We start from the raw sequence: 20397 nt of genomic DNA, 5'->3' as shown, positions 1-20397 counted from the left end.
ATACATAGGAATACATAGGAAGAACAGACACCAGAAGACCTATCGGTCTATGACGAGGGTGTCTGTTTACTACCGCTATGGAGGCAGGCGGGAGAGCTGTATGGGTGTGCAGTTCGGCGACTCTGCAAAGATAATGAACTCACAATCTTACAAAGGGATGGTCTTAAAGTCTGTATTGAAAGACCCATGTTGTCTGTATAGATTACCTAATGATACGCATTTCAGATGGGCTCAGTGAAGGTTCAGCACTTTTATACAGAACGATATACATGCAGGAATATATTCATATAAATACGCTATTAATATGCATTCCTAATTACCTGTTGAGGAATTATAGGCAAGGGATAATGACCTGTCGAGGAGTGTTTGTAGCCTCTAGTTAAGGTGATTAATGACACTCCTCACGCCGGGCAGGTGCGCTTCTCACCTGGCCAAAACGAACGTATAAGGTAAGGGTATACGCGTGTCTCTCTCTCTCTCTCTCTCTCTCTCTCTCTCTCTCTCTCAGAATACAGCTTTTGTTTTTGAAGCGCGATAGAATGCAAGGAAGTTGAGCTGAAAGGGACGGAACAATGGGGCATTTTGGTGGCTTATTAGACTGTTACACGCCTTGAGCATGGCCGAGGAGGGGGGGAGGGGAGGAGGGAGGCATGAGAGGAGGAGGAGGGAGGCGAAGAGGGAGGACGTTCTTTAAGGCGGAAAAAGAGACGGAGGAAGGGGTACTCTGAGGGTGGTTAATGGGTGGTTATACCTGCGTCGAAACTCATTACCTGGGGGAGGAAGGGGAGGACGAGGGGCCAGGAGAAACAAAAGACCAGCTTGCCCACCCCGAAAACCAGTGCTCCGTGCGGCCAATGGACTGGTGCATTCCCCTTTAGTTATTAAAGGGCGACGGAGCTCTCGCCGGAAGAGAAAATAACTTTCTTTCAATACTTTTGTTCGGTGAGTGGCTGCACTATACTCACTCCCAATACCTACACACGGACACAAATATCTACACACAAAAAAATGCACAGTCGTTTTTTTTGGGGGGGTTGAGGCAGAGCTTGTACATGATTTTTTTTTTTCCAGATATTTTTTTCGCAAGTCAGGAACCATATTCTTAAACCTTTCTGTGCCCAAATTCACATATTCAACAAGACTTTCGTAGGAGTTTGGGGCATTTCCAGGGGTAGTGTAATGGCCCTAGTGGTACTCTGACCCTTCTACTGTACCATGGATCTAACAAAACACTTATGAGGACCCGATTGTGAGGGTTAACTACGCCCTGCCGGCCTTGTTAAGTCTGCCGGCCTTGTTAAACTGCCGGCCTTGTTAAATCTGCCGGCCTCGTTTCGCCCTGGCTCCTCCTACTTCCGAGCCGACGTCATAGCCCGGCTAGCGGGCTAAGGCAGACACCAGCTCACCACCACAGAGTGCACACCTCGCCTTCTCAACCCCACGCTGGTCCTTCGTCTCACTGGAAAAGCTGCGTGTCTGGGCTCCTTGCTGCTTCTCTACTGCCTGTGCTACCTACATACGCCTCATGCACATTGTGCTTGGTGGGGTCTCTAACGTCTCCTTCTACTTCGATAATATTTTTGTTTATTCAAAGGACTGGTCCACGCATCTAGAAGCTCTTCGAGGAGTCTTGGAACGGTTGAGGGAACATCATCTCACAGTCAAGCCATCCAAGTGTCGTTTCGGAGTCCCCTCCATTCGTTACCTTGGATTCATCGTCGACGGGACTTCTCTTCAACCTCAGCATGACAAGACCGATGCCATCACCATCATGCTTCCACCTACCACCAAGAAACTTTTCAAAGCCTTCCTTGGGCTTGTGTAATTTTACCTCGTGTTTATCCCGCAGGCAGCTGAATACACCGGCCCTTTGTCAGACTTGCTCAGGAAGAATGTTCCCGAACAGTTGGCTTGGAGTGAAGACTTGTTGGTGCGGTTCAAACACCTCAAGGATAAGTTGGTCTCGCCACCAGTGCTTCGTCTGCCGAACCCGGATCTGATCTTCGTTCTGAGGACCGATGCCCCAGATTGGGATTGAGCAGTCCTTTTCTGCAGTACACACTGTCCATCCATCGCCGCCTATGCCAGTCGGAAGTTCTCGACCGTGAAACAAGGTACTCCACGATTGAAACGAGAGTGCCTTGCAGTCATCTTCGCCATCAACAAGTTTGACTTCTACCTACGCGGTAAGGAGTTTATAGAGGTAGATCACAAGCCTCTTTTGTACCTGTCAACATTCAAACGAAAGAATGATAGACTGCTTCGTTGGGTTTTGTCTCTTCAAGCCTACAAGTTCAGAGTCGTTCATGTGGCAGGCAAAGATAATTTGGGTGCTGACCTACTGAGCAGGTCTTAACTTTTGGTGTAATCTACTTCCAGCAGATTCTTGTTTGGGGGGCAGTGTGAGGGGTAACTACGCCCTGCCGGCCTTGTTAAACTGCCGGCCTTGTTAAATCTACCGGCCTCGTTCCGCCCTGGCTCCTACTTCCGAGCCGACGTCATAGCCCGGCTAGCGGGCTAAGGCAGACACCAGCTCACCACCACAGAGTGCACACCTCTCCTTCTCAACCTCACGCTGGTCCTTCGTCTCACTGGGAAAGCTGCGTATCTGGGCTCCTTGCTGCTTCTCCCCTGGCTGTACCGCCCGACCAAGTCACCACTGCTGTCTCCCACTGCACTCCAGCCCATGGACTTCACTTCCCTGGCCTTTAGCTGAGAGGATTACAACCGGTGCTCCCAACCCCGGTGACTCAGCAGGCCAACACCTTTTGCACACTACAGTGGTTTGATTACTTTTTGGTCATTTTGTTGTCTTTGTTTGTGTTTAATACTCACCCTTATTTTGTGCTGTTTTCCTCTCCAATGGGCTATTAGGCATTCCTGGCTATTAAATCTTAATATTGAGGGCGAGATATCGTGGCCTCCCGTTTTCCCTCACACCGATTGATCTCCTTTTCGGTCTTTGGAAGGAGTTGATGTGGAAGATGAAAGCGTCTGAGAATACAGAGCCAGGTAATGGGTAATGTTTCCCTTCATGCTCGCCCGTTTCCGTACCCGACAACCACTTCCACCTTCCGTAACACCTGCTCCCCGCAACACCTGTCCCCTCACGACGCTGACCCCCTACGGCACCGCGCCACTTCCTCCCCTCAGCACCTCTCCCTCACACCTGCCTTGTCCGCTTCATTCCATTTTCCTCTCCCTTTGTTCCCTTTACACTTCATCCTCTCGTGTTCCTGAATGTTCACCTCATTCCCTGATATTCCCCTCACATTCACCCCTGTTCCTCCCATTTCTTTCCCCGCTCTTCCCCTCCCCTTCCTTGCCCTCCATGCTTCAAGATGCACATTGTAACTATGCATCATTCGGATCTGGTCTCCACTACATGGTGCACTTGAAAACTCAAATCCGTGCACTTCGTATATTCACAACCAATTGAATATTTCCCTTTGCCGCAACTCTCTGCCGTCGCGATTTCCCCTCCATTCCATGCCCTCCCTGCCGTCCTCTGAATAAACAAGTCACATGGTATATTAAAACACGACTGAATACCTGACCAGCCTGTATACCTGCGTGAAGTAAAACGTAGGGCAGGTAAGCTGGAAAAGGTGGAAAAGTGGCGCCGGTCACAGAGGTCATGGACTTAGTTCAATGATTTTTTATTCATTTTTCTAGTATTTGAGAGTTCGACTTTAAAGGCTAAAGGGAAAATATTATGGTCTGATTGATGACCCTGTGGTCGTCTGTCATCAGTGATTTTTGGGAAGCCGACGCGTGACAGATTTCAGTCATTGTATAATTTTTTTTCACATCGAGCCGGTGTCCGGGGTATATATGGCACACACAAAGACGAGCAGATTAGTCGCTCAAAGACGCAGACCCGCCATGAAGCAGCACAAACCGCAGCGTGTGTTCAGCCGGCATGTTTATCCGCTGCTCTAAATCGCCGCCATAATGATGTCCGCATTCTGGCAGCTGGCAAAGTTCTAGCGAGACTGATGGGAGGCGATTACTGATGTACATCACTGAGGGTTGATCTGACCAAGGCCTTGGCACAGTGAACAGACCACTTCTTTGGAACATCTTGGAGAATTTTGGCTGTCCACCAACCTTCCTGACTGTTTTAACTGCCCTCCATGACGGGGCCAATGCGCGTGTCATCAGCGCAGGAGGCAAATCTGACCCCTTCACGGTAGAATCAGGCGTCAGACAGGGCTGTTTCATCGTCCCCATCTTCTTCAACCTCTTTCTTGCCGGTGTAAAGAGCATACTAGTCAGTTCAACAAAGGTACACTATACAGGTACTAACGCCGACAGCGCACCATACAAACAACAGGCCAGTCGATAGATCCAACAGTACGACAGCGATAGAAACAACCTCATCATCACTAGTGTAAGAGACAAACAAGACGTGTAAACATTATAAGTCCTGAGTAAACAGCGACCCACGCAAACAACAAACAAAGCCTCCACTCCGATAAGAGGTCGGCACCAACACTACCTATCCATTTAGGCAATCACTCACGGCCAGCACGATTGGCTGCCTGCCAGGATCATTAAAAACTTATTATCCTTCCCTTGTAGTCCCGTCAGAGGATAATTAATCTGTTTTACCGTAAATTACATACCAAAGGCTAAACTTGCAAATTATGTAAATTATTAATAAAACTTTTGACGAGTTAACGCAACTCTTAAATCACGGCCCCAGGCACACACACACATACACATGCACGCACACACATGCACGCGCCCACATCCCATACGAGAGTAATATCACGCAATATGTAAAACGAAAGAACAAAGAGACATCGAACCAGATCGCAAAGACATTTCTCATGGACTAAAACAACGAATAATAAAGATCATAACGTGTGCAAAATATCTTTATTAATTTTGTCTAAAGAAGCAAAATAAGGCAATCATAACCCTCTAACGCACGATGCCTACTAATGCGTCCGGAAGAACATGTACACTACACGTCCACTTCGGCAGCAAGGGGAGGGGGGGAGAGGGGGGGGGCAAAAAAGGGCCGTGTAGTACTAGATGCCGCATGAATGTTTCTGCAAGAACACGTCCTCTGCGGGCTGCGGGATTGGGTTGGTGGGTGGGGGGTGGGGGGGGGAGGTGATCACGAGTGTGTCTAAAAAGATTCCACCTCACATCAGCCTCTCTGCACTCTGGCCCTTTTAATTAGGGAACAAAACTTCATTGTTGCGTCCACTTTTTCGTATCTCCTCCTCTTCCTCCTCCTTCGAATACTACCACTCTTCTCTCAATCTCCTCATTTGGGTCCGAGGCATCTGGTTTTCTCGTTCCTCATCTTTTTTTTTTTTAATACGGCATACATAAACGAGGATTAGAGGGAGAGGAAGGAGGAAGAGGAAAAGGAGGAGAAAAATGTTGAAGAAAAGTATAAGAGAACCGAGAACGACGAGGATGAAGATGAAGAGGAATATAAGCAAGGAGGAAGGCAAGATGAATGGATAGGAGTAAGAGAAGAGAAGGAGAGGGAGAGAGGGAGAGCTTGGTGGCGTCCCAGGGTAATGGCGGGCGTAACTCAACCCAACGACGCTACACGTAAGGTCACTAATGCCGAGATGACCCCACCTGCTGGTTTCTCACGTACGCAGGCACACAGGTGGTGGTGGTAGTGAGGGTGGTGGTGGTGAAGGAGTGGTGGTGGTGGTGGTGGTGATGGTGGTGGTGGTGGTGGTGGTGGTGGGGTACCCTTTGCCGTGCTCCATATACCAGCCAGCAGACCATTCCCTCTACATTATTTCCTTTCCTTATAGACATTTGATCATCCATCACCTTGCTGTCTTTGTTCTTGAGAGAGAGAGAGAGAGAGAGAGAGAGAGAGAGAATTCTATATTTATTTTTTCATGAATTTACAGTCCTTACTATAAATTTTCATGTTACACTATCATAAATCCTTTCTTCACCTCAGTTGGTTATTCAAATTCTTATTTTATGAGAAAATATTTTGATATAGCTTTAAGGATTTATAAGTTAATTTTTACAGCCCCCTGAAGCGTTTTGAGTTCGAGACTGGCTGTCCATCCATTTTAAAGGTATTTACAAGTCCGAATCTTTTCTTTCTATATTTTTTCTTATTCAATCCTATTATACCAGCTTGCGCCTGCAAGATATTTATAAATCTCATGTAAAAATCGCTTTTTCCTCGGCCCATTAACACAAACATTTTCCTCCCTAAGTCAAAACATCACCACTTACAACGAACCCTGTCACCTTATTTTACCGAACTCCAACAAAAAACACCGCAACTCTAATGCCCGGGACAAAGAAAATAGCTGTAGAAATAACAAAAACCCCATCGAACATCGTAGCGCCGAAGGCTTTGAGTACTCACTCGGAAGTCCTTCACGCGCGTGGGTGTCGAGTGGAAGGGTCGAGGGGCAGCGCCAACACAAAAGGAAATGATGGTATAAAGGATCATGGAATATTCCCTCCACCATACCCACCACCACTATCACCCCGACCCCCACCATGAATCACAAGGAAAGATCAGCACCTCCAACACCACAATCAACTACAAAAAGCGGCGCTAGACAAGAAAGGTTGGACAAGGGAGAACTCCACAGAGAACAGAACTTTTCACACTTTCTTCACCTCTTTCCTCGACGCGGCGACCCAGGGGTGTTTACAAGGGCTCGTTACATGGGAGGACCATAATTTGTCTTGCGATTTTGCTAAGCAGTAAGCCCATATGTTTTATTCCATTGTGCTGCCGCTGTTCTCCTTTGATTAATTCTTTGTGTGTGCGTGTGTGATTTCATTTAAGATGGAGAATACCGCGTGCAAAAAAATCATGAGACATCGTTATTGCTGTTGCTGTTGTCGTTGTTTTATTATCATTATCATTATTACTTTTATTTTTACTACTATTATCATTATTACCATCCTTATTATCTCTACTACTACTACTACTACTACTACTATTATTATTACTGCTGCTGCTGCTACATAGCTGCTACTCCCTTTATCATTGCAATACCAATTACCTGCTTATTCATCCACGTCATGATGGATAACCTACTATACAAAGAAAAATCTCTCTCTCTCTCTCTCTCTCTCTCTCTCTCTCTCTCTCTTTAAAACACACACACACACACACACACACACACACGTTCATTACAAGTAACAATGAAAAAGACCCTTATTTGTTCCCCTCAAGCCGACCCACCCTTCCCTCCACCCCGGCACGCACGGTCTGACCCACCTCCACCTCCTCACCTACCTCGCCAACCTCTACGCCCGCCTCCGCCCCTCCCTTCCTCGCAGCGGCCGGCCACAAGTTGCATTAGTTGGCCCTAAAGTTCCAGACCGCGGTAACGAGGGAAATTCGTCGCTCTGGCTCGTGACCGACGCCGCTATCCACACTCGCGAGTATTTTCCTTTACGCGGTGTGCGGCGAGCGGGTCAGTTCCTGCGGCCAACGGGATAGAACCAAAGAGAAGCCTGCCTCCCTGCCTGCCTGCCTCCCTGTCTGCCTGCCTGTCGGTCTGCCTGTCTGCTTGCCTGCCTGCCCACCTGCTTTCCTGTTACCTTATTAGCCTGCCAATCTCCTGTCTGTCTGCATGCATGCCCGCTTTCCTGCCACCGTCTCACCCTGCCTGCCTGTCTGTCGGCTAGCCTCCCTGTCTGCCCGCCTGCTTCTCTACCATGCTTCCCTCCCTGCCTGCCTGTCTGCTTCCATACCCTGCCTCCCTGCTTGACTCCCTGCCTGCCTGCCTGCCTGTCTTTCTGTTTCTTCAGTGCTTGACAATATATTTTCATTTCGTCCAACCAGCACCACATTTCACGAACTAACTGGATTATTTTTTTCATTCTTTATTTCCTTCTCTCTCTCTCTCTCTCTCTCTCTCTCTCTCTCTCTCTCTCTCTATAAAACACACACACACACACACACACACACACACACACACACACTGGAAGGAAAGAAAGTAATCAGGCTTTTAAATGCTTGTAATTACACTAATATCTCAGAACCTTCACTGTGAATTTATGAGAAGGATCTTTGCTGCCAACTACACCAAACAACAATGACCTCCTTTGGTGGCACGGATTGTCTTCACCACCACAACCACCACCACCACCACCATGACCTACGAAAACGGACGACCCAGAGACCGAATGACCGAGTGAGGCGACAATAACCCGGAACGACCACGGCGGAGTCGTCCCTTACGCGTATTGACAGGGCGGATATAGAGCAGCAGGGATCGTTGCGCCATAACAAGAGCCACCAACCAATACCGGCGTGAGTCTTTGCACCGGCGGGAGGTTTACGTGAGCAGGCCAGGCGGGGCGCGGGGAAGCCGGGCTCCAGGCAGGCAGGGAAGGCAGACAGGAAGTAGTAGTGGTGTAGTGGTAGAAGTAGTAGTAGTAGTAGTAGTAGTAGTAGAAATAGTAACTGCACCAGGAGGACGGGTGGAGGAGGACGAGAACGAGGAGGAGGAGGAGGAAGAGGAAACTGGAGCGTAAGAGATCATGGAAAAAAGAGGAAGCAGAGATGTGGAGGAAGAAGAAGGAGGAGGAGAAGAAGAAGAAAAAGAAGAAGATATAGAAGAAAAGAAGGTGAAGAATAATAACATTAATAATAAGAAGAAAAACAAAAGAGGAGGAGGCAGATGATGAAGAGGAGGAGGGAAAGAAAGAACAAAACAAAACATAAGGAGTCTACAAGAGCCCGGTAAGCCTATACAAGGCAGCTCCTGTAACCCTAACGCCACCTAACCTCATTATCCATGAAGACAAAGGGTGTCAAGTATAAGATAATGTGTGATGTATAAAAGGTGATGTTCATAATCATTTTAGGAAACTGATTATTTAGAGTTTGTAAGTGATGTGTTGGTGCTCATGTTTCAGCTCAATATTATATACTTGTTTTATATATAGATTTGTGAACTTTGAAAAACCTACTTGTAATAGACGTGCATTAACTACGATTTCATTGAGGGACTCATATGTAACGCGAGCTGACAGACAGACAAAAAGACAGACACAAAGACACATGCTGTTCCTGAAACACATGAAAAATAAAGCAATTGTAAGCATAAACAAAGAGAAATGGAAACAAACATACGCGCAAGGTAGTAAACACACACACACACACACACACACACTATGAGTCACAATAACAAGGGCGAAAGACACTCCCCTTTATTATCCCGCTCGTTCTTCTTACCCCTTATTCCCACTAATGGCAGGAGAGAGAGAGAGAGAGAGAGAGAGAGAGAGAGAGAGAGAGAGAGAGAGAGAGAGAGAGAGAGAGAGAGAGAGAGAGAGAGAGAGAGAGAGAGAGAGAGAGAGAGAGAGAGAGTGTGTGTGTGTGTGTGTGTGTGTGTGTGTGTCGATACTTCACCATGCCTCAACATCAACACAATAAGATGACTTTCGTTTCAGACGCTAAAAGAAGATAAAACAAAAAGATAAAAAGAAAAAGCATGTTCCTCCACTCCTCTGCAGTGTCCTCTACCTAAGTCCTTCAAGTCCAGATGGCAAGACGACCTCCTCTACCCCGCACCCTCCTCTCGATCCCTTCCACCTCCTTCAAGACCCAAGGAATTGAACAAGCAAGCGTTTGATGAGTAAAGAGTGCACCGTAACCTTGAATAATTGATGGTGTAATGAATTTTCCTGCCGCAAGGTGGAGCCCGGTGCCGTCAGTGCCTTAACGAGACTCGATAATCAGCGTCATATTGTTCGGGTTGATTAATGAAACTTCTAAGAGAACCGTATTTTGAAAAATGATTTAGAGTGTCGTTGTGAGACGCCAGTATTCGCGGAAGTCTTATGGATATCGCAAGGTACGCTTTACACCTCTCGTTGCTTTCCTGTTTTATATTCAGGTTTGAGTTATTGCGTACTATAAGAGGCAATAGTCCTCATGTACGACGCTCATATCAGCTCAGGGTGATGGAAAGGGTATAGAAAGAGGGAGAGGCGGGAAAAAATGACGGAAGGGAAGAACGTGGGAGGCGGAGAGGAGCAACAAAGCAAATACGAAAATGTGAAAAGTAATGTGATGAAAATGAAACAAAGGATTGATAAAATAATGGAAGAATAATAAAGAGTGTGTGAGGAAGGCAAAGAACAAGTTAGGACAAGCAACATGAGAGAGAGAGAGAGAGAGAGAGAGAGAGAGAGAGAGAGAGAGAGAGAGAGAGAGAGAGAGAGAGAGAGAGAGAGAGAGAGAGAAAAGCGGTCAGGGAGAGAGAGTAATGGTCTGAGAGATCAAGTGACCGAGTGAGTGCAGACCAGACGGAGAGAAAGGGAGAGAGGGAGGAAGGTGGGGGATAGGGAGGAAGGTGGGGGACAGGGAGGAGGGTGGGAGAGTGGAGGAAGGTGGGAAACGGAAAGAAGAATGGTAAAGTTGGCAAAAGTGTTCCTCGCGCAGTGCTGGAAAAAAGGGCACAAATGTCTGAATAAGTGAAGATAAGTGACTTTATTTCAGGTTAGAAAATAACATAAACACTGAAAAGGAAGGTGTGTGAATAAGAAGAAGGGAGGAACGAGAGGAGGAGGACCTAAGAAGCGATACAAAGCGTTACAGGTCAAAAGAAGAGGAGGAAAGAAGAAGGGAGAGTGGAGGAAGGTGGGAGAGAGGGAAGCGAGAAGGAAAGAAATGGTAGCAAGGAAAGGAGTGAGAGTGCAGGGAAAAGAAAGCATAGAAAGGAGAGGGTGGAGGAAAGAAAAGGAGGAGGGGAGAATGGAAAGGAGGAAATAAAAATAATAGAAACAAAGGGAGAAGAAAAAATGAGGGGAAGAAAGAAGGAAAGGAGGATGGAAAGAACAAAAAAAAACAAGGAAGGCAATAGAGGAAGAGAGAAGAATGGAAGGAAAACATAAAGGAATAAGGAGAGGAGGAAGGAAAGAAAAACGATGATAAAAGGAGGAGGAAAAAAAAAAGAGGGAAGGTGACGAAAGGGGAGAGGAAGGCTGGGGAGTGTAAAGAAAAAGGGAAAAAGAAGTGGGTGTGAGAAAACGTGTGAAGAAGAAGAAGGAGGGACGAGTGAGGAGGCTGAGATGAGAGTGTGCGGGAGAAGCCAGGTCGAGGGTGTGGGGAATAGAGTGAGGAGGAAAGACTGAAGGGGAGCAAAATGGAGAGGGAGAGAGAGAGAGAGAGAGAGAGAGAGAGAGAGAGAGAGAGAGGGAGAGAGAGAGAGAGAGAGAGAGAGAGAGAGAGAGAGAGAGAGAGAGAGAGAGAGAGAGAGAGAGAGAGAGAGAGAGAGAGAGAGAGAGAGAGAGAGAGAGAGAGAGAGAGAGAGAGAGAGAGAGAGAGAGAGAGAGAGAGAGAGAGAGAGACCTGACATAACCAAGCTCACAGATTATTTACAGGTCTGCTCTCCGTCCACTTCAGTGATAGATAAGTCAGTATCAGGTGTGTGTGTGTGTGTGTGTGTGTGTGTGTGTGTGTGTGTTACTGTTGTTATTTTTGTTGGTGTTAGTGCTGTTGTTGTTGTTGTTGTTGTTGGTGGTGGTGGTGGTGGTGGTGGCTGTGATGGTGTGAATGCTTTAGGAAGTTTAGGGTATTAACGGTGATGACGACAGGCCGTTAAAGCGTAGTGGCATTAAGAGGCATCGCTGATTGGAACGAGTCATTAATTAATATTGCACACACACACATACACCCGGTATACACGAGGACGGCAAATTGAATAATGCAACACTTGGGAAAAAAAAAATAGAAAATAACCTCTCCTAAACCACTATTATACTCTTTTCTTTCTGAACTGCTCGATATTCCTTTAAGAGTGTATTATTTTTCGTTCTTCTGCTTAAATAGACCGTATTGAATATACTCGGAGCGCCACACTCGTCCAAGGAGACGCAGGCGAGGGGCGTCAAACGGCGAAGAGGCGAACAGATAGCAAAGACGGTTTGTTTTTAAGACTCTTTTCAATATTATAAGTCAGGGACACAAAGGTAACTGACAAAAGAATAATTATATAAAAACAGACCAAATTGAGGTTCATATTTTTATTTAGTAGCCATAAATGGGCAAGCAAAACATACATAAATTTGCTTCGTTTTGTTTTGTTACTCTTGTTGGTGAAACTGATATACGAACAAACACACACACACAAAAAAAAAACTCCATTTACTGAACAAAGAAACTAAGATACAGTACGTGAATTATAAATGACACACAACAAGGAGATAATGCACGGAAGAAAAGGAAAAGAAAAACGAACGATCAAAGAGGGACACCGATTTAAACTGATAAAAAAATGGAAGATATAGGAAAACGAAAGTAAATAAAACGGTCCAAGTATCCAAGTAATATACGAGTCTTATTCCCTTTGCTCCTCCTTTTCCAACTCCCCAACATTCCTCTCCCCCAACTCATAAGGTGCAGCAGCGTTCACCATTTTCTTTTCTCCCGAACCAAAAACCACCTCATACATCTCTCTCTCTCTCTCTCTCTCTCTCTCTCTCTCTCTCTCTTCGTCTTTTATTCCTTACAAACAGACTCATCGCTTCCCAAACCTCCCGCGCCGACACTAGGAGCCAATTAGCAGAGCAGAAACTCACCTGTGGCTGCAGTGAGAGAGACTGAAGGTGGGTGAGAGGACACAATCCCAGCTAATTACACCTAATGACACTCTGCTTCCGGGAACTCGAAAGAGACATTCCTTAATTACATCATCACCTGCAGAGTGTTCCGGTGAGGGATGTGGAAAGGTGTGAGTGTAGAGATGCAGTGTGGCAGGGAGGGAGGAGGGAAAGAGAGCAATGTGGGTGTAGTGTTACCGCCGTGAGTATGGAGTCTCCGAAGTAAATGTTGAGGTTCCTCGAAAAAAAGGAGTGTAATTGAATCAGGTCGAGATGAGGGTTTAGTAACTTGTATTCTATTTTCTGGTCTAATTACACTCGTTTATATTTCACTCCATTCCTCCACCTCCACTTCACACATTTTCCTCTTTCTCCTCTATGTTTTACTACTCGTACCCTCTCCTACAGGTAGAGAGAAAGAGAAAAATAAAGAGACTGCATCAAAAATCAAGTCAAAAAATATGATAATAGCAATAGTAATAATGATATGCAAGGAAGCGGCTTTTTATTTTGAGGGAGGCTCGAATATGACGATGAAAAGAGCGACTGGGAAAAAAAGAAAAAAAGATAAATGGGACAACAACAACAACAACGGCGATGGAAACACGGGATGGAGGCTTATAATATTAATGTCCGTATAATCACTGATAAATGTATGAGAATGAAGAATATGTTTGTGTTGATAAATATGTATGAGTGTGGGCAGGACTGGAGGGAAGGATAGAAGGGAGAGACACAAGAGGGGCGCGTGAAAAGGTGATGAGAGAGCCTACGGGACGCTCGAGAGTGGAGGAGAGGAAGTCTCGGGGGCGTTTACTTCGTTGGTCCTTGACAACTTTGGTGGCAAGTCTGATAGTTCTAAGGCAAAGTTGCCCCATGCCTCAGGTGATAATTGGAAACGGGTGACAACGCTGTAGTCAACTTCCCTGCATTAGTCCTTTATGTGTGTGTGTGTGTGTGTGTGTGTGTGTGTGTGTGTGTGTGTGTGTGTGTGTGTGTGTGTAACCACTCATTTCGCAGCCCCCACAAAATAACTTTTCCTTCCCGGTGAAAATTGAGCAAGGGTGAAAATTCCGCCTTAAAGAACCAACTTTATTACTCACGTGCGTCTCGCTCCCTGATCTTGCCTGTGTTGCCTTCCTAATCCCGCTCCTCGGCGTCTCAATATTCTTCTTTCCTAAAACGCTCCGCTACTTCCTTTTCCTTGCAATATTTTTACGCCAAGACAATACTACCGGCCTGATCTGCTCTGAAAAATATATTTCTGCCTTTTATTCTAGTGTGTGTTTGCCTGTTGGTCTGTATTTCTGTCCGTCTGTCTGTCTGTCTATATGTCTGTCTATGTCTGTCTAACTGCCTGCCTGCCTTACTGTGTGCTTGAGTCTGCTTACCTGTCAGTCTGTGGTACGTCTTCCAGTCTGCCTGCCTGCCAAAATGTGCGCCCGCAGATCTCTCTCTCTCTCTCTCTCTCTCTCTCTCTCTCTCTCTCATAAAAGACAGAGTGCCGTCTGGCTGCTCCACTCGCCGCATGAACGGCCAGTCTGCCGGACCAGCGCGGGGCCTCGCAAGACAAAATCACAACCATATTTCTCCCGACTCGAACAAGACGGTATAGATCTTTTATGTGTGTGTGTCTGTGTGCATATTTCACCATGGTCTGATCACGCAATGTGAGTGTGTGTGTGTGTGTGTGTGTGTGTGTGCGTGTGCATGGGTCTGTGTGTGAGGGAGGGAGCTTCTGTACTTATTTTCTTTGTAAATAGTATATACAATTATATATTCAATATTATAGTATTTACCGTTTCAATTTAAAGGAATAAATATCTATCATTTACAAGGATACACATAAGAAAACATAGCAATAGATAAATGACAAACAGCACATCCAGAAGCAGTAACAGCACTGAAGAAAACATTATGACCATCAGGAAGGCCAGCTCATAGCAAGGATTTATGCCGCGGCCCTTCAACAGCATCTGGCGCTGAACCTGGTTAGGCAACAATAACCCAATATCTTTAGTACACGCCAGACGATTACCATCTAAGCCCCGGCCTCTGCCTCGGCCTTCCCCTTGACAAACACCAGGAGCGAGGTGCAAATGGGTTTATCCCTAGCAGTTTATTGCCCACAACAACATAGAGAAGTGTTCTGATACCCACAAGAAATAAGCAAACTATATATGAACTGAAAAAGAATAGAAATGCCCTGAAAAAAAAGGATGAAAATAATAAGAACGCCTTTAAGGGAAAATAGAGGCGTTCTGAGAAGCACAGGCGGTGAACACAATAGGGAATCATATTACATAATGCCGAGAGAGAGAGAGAGAGAGAGAGAGAGAGAGAGAGAGAGAGAGAGAGAGAGAGAGAGAGAGAGAGAGAGAGAGAGAGAGAGAGAGAGAGAGAAAAATAGAACACAAGAACCCCAAAAATGAGGAACGTGCCATGATAAAAATACAACTGAGGAGTTCTGACAAAGACTTTCTAACAGCCACAATAATAAACGCAACGATTACGTCCGAGAAAGTATGAAGAATCAGCAAAATAATAAGAGCCATCACAAGAGCTTTCAAGACGACGCGCCACAGTACCCCAGCACTGGGCCAGCAGCCCTGATAGATACCCTCCAGTCAAGTTTACACACATCAAATACAACCCCTTCGGAGCCACCTGGCCACCTCCCTGCCTATTAAATATAAACATTATATCACTAAATCAATATCGGCTACCAAGGTTCCCCATACAAAGCTGACTGGCTCCAGGTTGGGTTTGAAACAGTAGACAGAAACGCGAGTCTTGTGAGTGATGCCTTGGTCTCACTTGCTCAGGCTTCAACCTGTTGCCCCGCCCATCCCGGCTACACGTGCGCCGCGCAACTGCCACAGTCCGACTTAGTTATATTAAAAGGGATTTTTTTTTCACATTCCAAGGCCTCCAGTAATTTTTTGAAGTTAAACCCTCGTGTCACTTTTAACATCTTCACTTTCTTTCTGCCTGGCTTAGTACGGTCTAACCATGGCCAGCCGTGGCTCATTATTTTCTTACCAACACGGACACAACGCAACTACCACAAATCGCTTGGGCTGGTACTGTTCAGCAGGGAATGTACTAACTCCTGTAGTATTGTGTGTGTGTGTGTGTGTGTGTGTGTGTGTGCGTGATCACCTTGAAGTAGAAATGGCAGCCGCCTTGTATGCCACTCTTCCCGCCCCCTCCTAACCTAGTAGGCCTGTGTTCGTCTCGTCTGTTTCAAGTTCTGTGTTACGGCCCTGGTGTGTGTGTGTGTGTGTGTGCCCCGTGCCCTCATTGTCCGTGTGGTGTGTCAGCAAATTGCTGCTTCAACTTACACGCCCCCGTCTACCTCATTTCGCCGCGGTGCTCCGCCAGCCTCGCCAGCAGGTTCCTGGAGGCACCGTTGTCCTTTTGGCTCGACGCCCGTAGCCACCGGCACTCGCGGTCATGGATTACGGCGGCAAAAATTGTTCCCTGAGCTGCCAATCCACCCGCCACCATGTCAACATGTACTGACTGAGGCTCAGGCCCTCTGGCGGCGGCCCGGCAATCAAGTGATTTTAAAATTCTATTTTACCGGGTCCTTTGAGTTATGCAGCCCTGAAGCGATGTATAGTAAACTAAATAATAATATCAGTGTAATCGTAACCGATGTGAATACTTTTAGTCACTACCAATATCTAAAAAAAGATGATAAATAGAAACAGGGCCCGGTATAAAGCTTGTTCTGTATTTCGAGGGGAACTCTGAAAAAGAGTGGAATACACGCCCTCAGGTAGTTTCTAAGTATTTTTTTTACAGCACAGAGCAACTCAAAGGCAACAAAAATATGTAAAAAAAAAGCGCCTTTCTGATTTTCATTATTATTAGGTAAAAAAATGACAACTTCCAACGGCGCAGCGCGAAGCCTAACATTCATTATAAATATTTAGCCAAACTAAATTTAACCATATCTAACCTGTCCTGACCTAACTAACCTTATGTTACCTGTCCTGTGCTCCGCTGCAGTAAAGCGATAAACGGAAATATATCACTTAATATATCTCCCCAGAGAGAGAGAGAGAGAGAGAGAGAGAGAGAGAGAGAGAGAGAGCGCTAATTAAAAGTAAGAATTACATTTCACTGTGACAATTTTTTTCCACGACACTTCCATCGCCTCACCTCGTCCGTCATTACCTTCGCCTCTGGCGGCGTGCCCTGAGGGACGCCATGCAACATTAACACGGTCCAGTTTTCCAGCCGTCATGGGCGCCGCAAGGGGTGAGTCACGCCTGCCCGGGGGTTTGTTTGCCGGGGGTGTACGACGAATTGGGCAATTTCCCTAAAAGCCTCATGATGCGTTATGCATTTCAATGATGTAGTCAGTAATGGAAACAGATGGAGGGAGTAAAACGAGACAGGAAGGTCTTGTTTCGTCGTCATATTTCTCTTCCTTTCCCTTCCCCTTACTCGGTCAGTCCCCACCGTTTTGTTTCACATATTTTTATCTCTTCCCCTCCATTCACTATGTCATAATTTCCTATCTCCGAGTTATCCTCCCATTTTTAGAGCCTTTCTCAAATACATCCCTCTCTCCCACCCTAATTCTTCCTCATCTCGTCCAGCACCGCCCTAGTTTGTACCCTCGCCCCTTCGTGGCCTCCCCTTAAAAGTGGCGCCTTGGGAAACACATTCAGCAGAACGGTTCCCTTGATGTCGTGTTCCAGCAAGAGGACCGTCGGGGAAGCCACGCTTCCCTTCCCTTGGCCACCACACGCCCCAACTTACCACCCCCTCGCTGCCTTTCACTTCACCACAGCCTACTTTACCCGAGCCGCCCTCCAGCATTGCCGCCACTTTGCTCTCCAGTCACATGTAGTTGACCTCTCCGTCCCTCCATCTTCATTACCGGAATCCCTTGCCGCCGCACGTATCTCCTGCAATCCCCCGGCAATCCTCTCCGCCACCCATACAGCCCCGGGAAGCTGGCTCGGCAGAGCTGTCCCTTCCTTCACGCGTAGACAGTCCTCTTTCACACCCACAAGGAGTCCCTCTCGTCAGTCTCCCTTAATATGGAGCGAAGCTTCACACTCTCCCGCGGTTCTCTGCGTATACATTTACGGTTTTCACCAAGCTGTAGAGTGAGGGAGGACGTGCGGTGGTCAGGGAAGGATGCATAATGAGACGACGAAGAGACGGGAATAGCTGGAATGGAAGCTGTGGAAGGGGTGTGAAGGAGGCAGGCGGAACAGCTAACGAGGCCGCACGAAGGAAGGGAGAAAGGAAAATAGTGAGTCGTGAAGGGCAGGTGATGGCTCGGTGGACAAGTGGGAATGACAGGTACGGCCGGTGAGGGCGTGGGAGGGAGGCAGGTGAGCACAGAGAGGCGGCGGAGGAAGCCAAGGCAGATAAGGAAGGCAGGGAGAGCAGGAAAGAGATGAAAGAAAAACAGGTGCGTAATGAAAATGGGTGAGGACAGGTAAAGAAGACAGGTGAGGTCATCAAGAGGGCCAGGCAGGGGGGCGTAGTGGCTGAGAGGGAACATGAGAGCCTCATTACAGCTTTTACGAGCTACCTCAAAGCTTCTTATTCAGCCGTTTGAACTTTTCCTCTTAAAACAGCATCTTAATGTGGGAGATTTAATGCTTATTTTGTCTTCGTAGCATTTTTTCTGGTTCATAAGAAATGTTATTCTAATTGCTTGTAACATTTTTTTTTTTAGCTGTAGCAGGATGAAAGGAAAAGTTTATAATTTTTCACTTCCGTGTTCCTCAAGTTTCCTTAATTAAAGTCAGTGCACAGCCACGTCCTCCATCTCCTTCAGCTTCTCCTCCTCCTCCTCTCCTCCTCCGACGTAGTTCTCTTGTTTAGCTTACGTGGCAGCATATTCCTCGCTCTTCCTTAACGAAAGATAGATTTACACATAATATTGCATGTGAAGAGCTACTTTTATGTGAATACCTGACCAACTGCCGTTCCAGGGAATATCAGTGGAGGAGGGGGGAAGAGGAGGAGAGGGAGGAGGAGGAGGAGGAGGAGGAGGAGGAGGAGGAACAGACACTAGAAGACCTGGCGCTCTATGGCGAGTGTGTCTGTCTGCTACCGCAATTAATAGTAATCAACGTGTGGTAGGACAGGATAGAAAGGAGAAGGAGAGGTATTTCATTGAGGCGAGGTAAAAAAAAAAGTAACTGACAGATTCCAAAAGTTAGCAGAAGTCGAGTTCATCCAATTCATCATGAGACTAACACGAGTATCAAATATAGATAAACACGAGAAAGTTTGCCTCTCTAAACTAAATGAATATACTGTTTTATACTGTAACGAGGAATATAACAGCAATACTCTCAATTATAATCGGGAAACGTGAATATCTTTATGACAGATGGGAGAGGTGTCACGTGATGCATACAATATCAGGAGACAAAAAAAAAACAAAAAAAAAACATTAATTAGAGATGGTAAGTTGTTGGTATTAGAATTCTTTGTCTAATTTATGTCTTTGCCTGTAGTTCAGTCGATGAAAAGTGTGAAAAAAGTGCTAATGGGTATCCGAGTGTGTTTCAAAATGTACACTTATCGCTCTCCGCGGAAGAAGCATAAGTTGATCTTCTGAACTGACTAATCCTAACTTATATTTTCAGGTTGTGCCAATAAAAAAATATGACAATAGGTGAAAAATATGATATCCAAAGAAAACTCTAAAAAGGAGCCACGAGTAAAAGCGATAAAAGAAGAGAATAAAAGAGCAACGCAAAGAGGTTCTGAATTTATTGCCGAGGGGACGACTTGGGTTGAGGTGATGTTTGCATGCAATTGTGTCTGGAAATCGCGAATACAGTGTTGTATTTACCGAGGGGTGAGAGAGAGAGAGAGAGAGAGAGAGAGAGAGAGAGAGAAAGTGAATGAGTGAGTACGTCTTCGTGCGTGAGGGCAGGAGTGTGTGTGTGTGCGTGTGTGTGTGTGTGTGTGTGTGTGTGTGTGTGTGTGTCAGTACTCGTGGGCGTACGTTCGTTACCTGCTGACACATGTATGAGTACCGCTTTAAAATCGTTCTCGTGAGCCAGGCCGACAGAAAGAGCCTGGCTCGTGAATACTTGCACGAGGTCATTACCGGGAGGCGGAAGGCGTGAAAATGATTAACACATCACCGGGAGTTCCAGCGCAACTTTAAGAAAGTCGAGGCAAAATAAATATGAATATTTCAAGAGCACACGTATTGCCTTGCCTACTTCAAACTATTTTTCACATTCCCCACGTTACTGATCTCTTTTGGACGGGGGCAAATCTACACCTTGAAGAAGAAGGAGGAGGATGCAGCAACAGAAAAAGAGAGGAAATGCAAAAATTCACGATTAGGGAGGCGGTGGCCGAGTGTTCAGCGTGGTGGGCCCGAGGACCTAGGTTTGGGTCCCACTGATGCACACTGACAATTTTCAACCATCGCCGAGTGGAAGAAGATTGCCCACATGTTGCCCAGTTCTTCAGTCAACCCTAACTTCTGCGACTTCGTTCAAGTGACGTACCGGGGAGCAGTATGGGCCAAGCAATAGTCTTACATCACGAAAGCCACTATAAATTAAATTCGCCTGCTCCACAAACGGGTTGAGGTCGCCCAAGATACCCATCAAGAAAGCTTACCGGCGTTATGGACAGTACCTGGAAAAAAGATCCAAAACGATAGCGAAAAAGATGTAATAAAGTAACTACTTTCCCCTGAAGGCATTTAGAAGAGAATTGTTCAGCTGGTGTAGCAGCCGACTAATGTCAGCCTCCTCTGCATTAGTTCTCAGGCCTGAGCACCCCGTCCGTCCCTCGAAGCCAGAGAGA

The 20397-nt window shown here is 46.4% G+C and overlaps 1 long non-coding RNA gene across 2 annotated transcripts; it reads left to right on the top strand.

The window, feature by feature from the left end:
- Window positions 1-2097: 2097 nt before the first annotated feature.
- On the top strand, window positions 2098-2843 carry LOC127006027 (uncharacterized). 2 transcript variants are annotated; one of them, XR_007759020.1, is made up of 2 exons: window positions 2098-2186; window positions 2383-2843. It is a non-coding gene; the product is annotated as an uncharacterized LOC127006027 (long non-coding RNA). The 2 variants fall into 2 exon arrangements; XR_007759021.1 differs by having other exon boundaries at window positions 2380-2843.
- The last annotated feature ends 17554 nt before the right edge of the window (window positions 2844-20397 follow it).

The sequence above is a fragment of the Eriocheir sinensis genome, chromosome 31 (genome assembly GCF_024679095.1).
Source record: "Eriocheir sinensis breed Jianghai 21 chromosome 31, ASM2467909v1, whole genome shotgun sequence".
NCBI classification, from domain to species: domain Eukaryota; kingdom Metazoa; phylum Arthropoda; class Malacostraca; order Decapoda; family Varunidae; genus Eriocheir; species Eriocheir sinensis.
Note: the sequence above shows the minus strand (reverse complement) of the source record. Positions and strands in the feature narration are given on the sequence as shown.